Source organism: Schistocerca serialis, chromosome 6, assembly GCF_023864345.2.
Source record: "Schistocerca serialis cubense isolate TAMUIC-IGC-003099 chromosome 6, iqSchSeri2.2, whole genome shotgun sequence".
In the NCBI taxonomy this organism is placed as follows: Eukaryota; Metazoa; Arthropoda; class Insecta; order Orthoptera; family Acrididae; genus Schistocerca; species Schistocerca serialis.
Genome location: NC_064643.1, coordinates 747,908,030 through 747,912,970, shown reverse-complemented (window position 1 = coordinate 747,912,970; position 4,941 = coordinate 747,908,030).

The window sequence follows — 4,941 nt, the reverse complement described above, 5'->3', positions numbered from 1 at the left end:
GAAACAGGAAGTAATATTACCCTCACCAGTTGATTCACAAGCTGTAGTCTTATTAGGAAACATTAAATAGGTTGTGGGGACTTCGCACAAAAATAAAAAAGAAATTCCTTTTTAATTCTTGCTTCAGGACATACACAAACACATTTATCAATATTGGGACTTAGTGACAATTTCACATTGTTCTTATGTGTACCAAAGAAAATAAATGTGTCATCGGTGAATACAAACAACGAAACTGATGAAGAAACAGGTGATCTGAAGAAGCTAGAGATTATTATGTAACTTAATTCAACAAAAAATGCAGTGAATGTGGTTGATGCCTTGTGTTCAGAATATAACATTGAAAGGCAGACAAGACATTGGTTACTGTAAAAGATACGTCTTGTTATTTTGAACATTACTGGTATAAATGTATTTGTAGTAATACACAAAACAATATAGACTGGATATTTCACGAAGGTTATTTCTCAAGCAACATAGGCCAGCATTGATAAAACCACATGTCAGAGAGAGCTAACCTGAAGAATCTTTCAAGGAACATCCGACAGCTGTTTGGGATAACTGCGAAGGAAGTGATTCCACAAGGCAAACAAGTTTACCATTATAAAATCAAAGACAATTAAAAAAAATGTAAAAATTCTTTAAAGTAGCTATATGTGTTAAATTCTGTTATTTTATATGAACATTGTTCAGATAATACAGATCAGCAATGAGTATATCGTAAAGAGTGACAACCCTTTTTTATTCAATTGTACATGCACTAAAATGAGTAATACTGCGTGTAAAAATCCTAAATTCATAATTTGTTAGGACATACACTTTGTAAACTGCAAGAAATGTTTTACAGATTCATAAATATTTTTAAATGCCGAATAATTTAATTTCCAGATTTTTGGAAGAATAAAACCTTATTTTTAAATACTAAGTGTATCCTAAATATAAATACTACACTCCTGGAAATTGAAATAAGAACACCGTGAATTCATTGTCCCAGGAAGGGGAAACTTTATTGACACATTCCTGGGGTCAGAGACATCACATGATCACACTGACAGAACCACAGGCACATAGACACAGGCAACAGAGCATGCACAATGTCGGCACTAGTACAGTGTATATCCACCTTTCGCAGCAATGCAGGCTGCTATTCTCCCATGGAGACGATCGTAGAGATGCTGGATGTAGTCCTGTGGAACGGCTTGCCATGCCATTTCCACCTGGCGCCTCAGTTGGACCAGCGTTCGTGCTGGACGTGCAGACCACGTGAGACGACGCTTCATCCAGTCCCAAACATGCTCAATGGGGGACAGATCCGGAGATCTTGCTGGCCAGGGTAGTTGACTTACACCTTCTAGAGCACGTTGGGTGGCACGGGATACATGCGGACGTGCATTGTCCTGTTGGAACAGCAAGTTCCCTTGCCGGTCTAGGAATGGTAGAACGATGGGTTCGATGACGGTTTGGATGTACCGTGCACTATTCAGTGTCCCCTCGACGATCACCAGTGGTGTACGGCCAGTGTAGGAGATCGCTCCCCACACCATGATGCCGGGTGTTGGCCCTGTGTGCCTCGGTCGTATGCAGTCCTGATTGTGGCGCTCACCTGCACGGCGCCAAACACGCATACGACCATCATTGGCACCAAGGCAGAAGCGACTCTCATCGCTGAAGACGACACGTCTCCATTCGTCCCTCCATTCACGCCTGTCGCGACACCACTGGAGGCGGGCTGCACGATGTTGGGGCGTGAGCGGAAGACGGCCTAACGGTGTGCGGGACCGTAGCACAGCTTCATGGAGACGGTTGCGAATGGTCCTCGCCGATACCCCAGGAGCAACAGTGTCCCTAATTTGCTGGGAAGTGGCGGTGCGGTCCCCTACGGCACTGCGTAGGATCCTACGGTCTTGGCGTGCATCCGTGCGTCGCTGCGGTCCGGTCCCAGGTCGACGGGCACGTGCACCTTCCGCCGACCACTGGCGACAACATCGATGTACTGTGGAGACCTCACGCCCCACGTGTTGAGCAATTCGGCGGTACGTCCACCCGGCCTCCCGCATGCCCACTATACGCCCTCGCTCAACGTCCGTCAACTGCACATACGGTTCACGTCCACGCTGTCGCGGCATGCTACCAGTGTTAAAGACTGCGATGGAGCTCCGTATGCCACGGCAAACTGGCTGACACTGACGGCGGCGGTGCACAAATGCTGCGCAGCTAGCGCCATTCGACGGCCAACACCGCGGTTCCTGGTGTGTCCGCTGTGCTGTGCGTGTGATCATTGCTTGTACAGCCCTCTCGCAGTGTCCGGAGCAAGTACGGTGGGTCTGACACACCGGTGTCAATGTGTTCTTTTTTCCATTTCCGGGAGTGTAATAAACAGTAAAAGAATTATTTTTAGCAGTGCTGTTTAAACTTATGTCTTTCTTATTCTGGATTGGATCTGACTGACCCAGCCTGTCCATATTTGTTCCTTTTTCCCCCTGGTCTACTCTACAATTAAGGAAAATGGAGGGGCGGTGGATGTTGGTGGTCATGCGTGACGGATTATGCATTACTGGGGCATCAAGGGGCAACGGGCACTCGTCAGTAGGTGTGTAATGTGAACTCTGAACAATATGCTGTAATGCCATGGAGGGGCAAGTTAGATAACACACTGTGACATTCGCCTGTTTCATTTCATCTTTGATTGTCCTTGGTCTCGATGTACCGTGTTGCCATACTGGCTGAAAAATGGGGGTTCAACACTGACTACTCTAAAGGATGTAGCCCACAGGTGCACGTTTGCATTTCACAGTTCTTTACTTTCACTGTTCACAACCCCCCAATAATACACAGTTATATGGCCAATGCACTATTTTTTAACTTTCGATAAGCCTCATTAATAGGTTGCAGTGAAACATCCACATACTGCTACAATAGTTTACTGTTGAACATCTACGAACAGTAAAAACCTAATTTCACAGTTCACAGTTTTTTTGGGGGATATTAAGGTACATATTGAACAGACACTGTCATTGTTTTAACACACAGCCTATTTGTATTACACTTATTTCACAGTTAAATTGATCTAACCAACACACGTTCATCGTCTGAAACTCGACTGTGGGCTGACTGTCTGGGGCCCTTATATATCCTCACAATAATAGGCACTGAAACACACATTGTTAGATGTTTAATTTATAGAAATTACAATTAAAACATAAATCATTAAATTAACTGAACACATGAAAAACTTCCTTATTTTTAACAGTTTCTTCTGCTACAAGGGTTAAGCTGAATTATTTGTTTAGATGATAAAATTAACAGATATTGTTATGCAAACAATACTTCTGACAAAACTGTTAATTACTTTGGAATTCATTAAGGGCTGGCTTTGCTAACATGCTAACGAATAGACCCAAATAGATCCTTTAAGAAAATTACTAGTTGTTCCTCCAAATGTTCATAATTAGTACAGCATTTATACTTGTTTATAATTCAACTATAGGATTTAAGTTACAAAACAGTTACTGATTGCACCCTACAACAAAAGATACTAACTAGGAATAGTCAAAATAAATTAGAAAATCAATTACATACATAAAACTAAGCGCAAAATTAGATCTGGTATTATATTCTTTAAAACTGAGGTACAACCTTTCTCTTTTATGGATTAATGGTCAATTAGTTCGACATGAAAAAATGAATTTTAAGGATGCAGATGGCAAAACAAGAGGGGAAGTAAAATTATCCTAGCTGGTTTCGTCACAATGCTGTTCAGATAGACTGAAATTCTGTAATTGGTCATTTCCTGACTTATTTGTCTCATTAAAAACACATCTTATTTATACAAAATCATTCAGGATTACGCTACAGGCTAGGCATACTTCTGTGAAGGTTCGTTTCTTAGACATGCTATTGTCGACAGTTTCTTGGTGTTTTGCTGACATCTGTGACAAGGATTGTCAAAAATGTGAATGGATGTTATTGAAAATGTGTGCACATCTATTAAAGTTTCGAAGCTAGGTTCTTCAGGCAATGTGAACCACATGTCGGAGAAACACTGGAGGTAGGGTTGTCACAACTGGCAACTCAAAACTTGAGAGATTTCAAGCAAAAGGTTGCACTTAATAGATTACAAGTGCAATTCTTATTAATGTTCATCAAGTTTTTATCTTCACACAAAAGCTAAACAATTGTCCTACTTGAAACTTAAAATATTTGGAAGTTAGCAGTTCTTTACCATATACATAGGTGAAAATCAATGGGCTTGGGGCTGGAATTTATAGATGTACTTGTCTGATGTATCAGCCTTTAGAAGTTAATTCTCTTGTAGAACACACTAACAGTACTCCAAGCAGCTCATATTATAGTTTATTTTAACAAGAAGTTCACTTTCTGCAGACTTCACCTTGGGTTTGAATGATTATTCTTTAGAATTGTGGGCTAGCAACTCTTTCTACATTGATTCCGTAAGAAGTTAAGTCTTCTGGGAAAGTATTTTGAATGTTTCTATTAATTTTAGCTGTGACTCACCTACAACATAATTTAATAAACATCTGCATTTTGTTTGACACTTCGTGGCAGATTAAACTGTGTGCCGGACCAAGACTTGGACTCAGAACCTTTGCCTTTCGCGGGCAAGGTTCGCAGGAGAACTCCTGTGAAGTTTGGAAGGTAGGAGATGAGGTACTGGCGGAACTGAAGTTGTGAGGATGGGTTGTGAGTTGTGCTTCGGTAGCTCAGTTGCCCGCGAAAAAGGCGAAGGTCCCGAGTTCGAGTCTCGGTCCAGCACACAGTTTTAATCTGCCAGGAAGTTTCATATCAGCACACACTCTGCTGCAGAGTGAAAATTTCATTCTGCATTTTGTTTATTTAAAGAATTACAACATGAGCACAACAGGTAATATTCTCAGAAAATGAAAAAATAAAATAAAATCACAATAAGTAGTATTGACACAG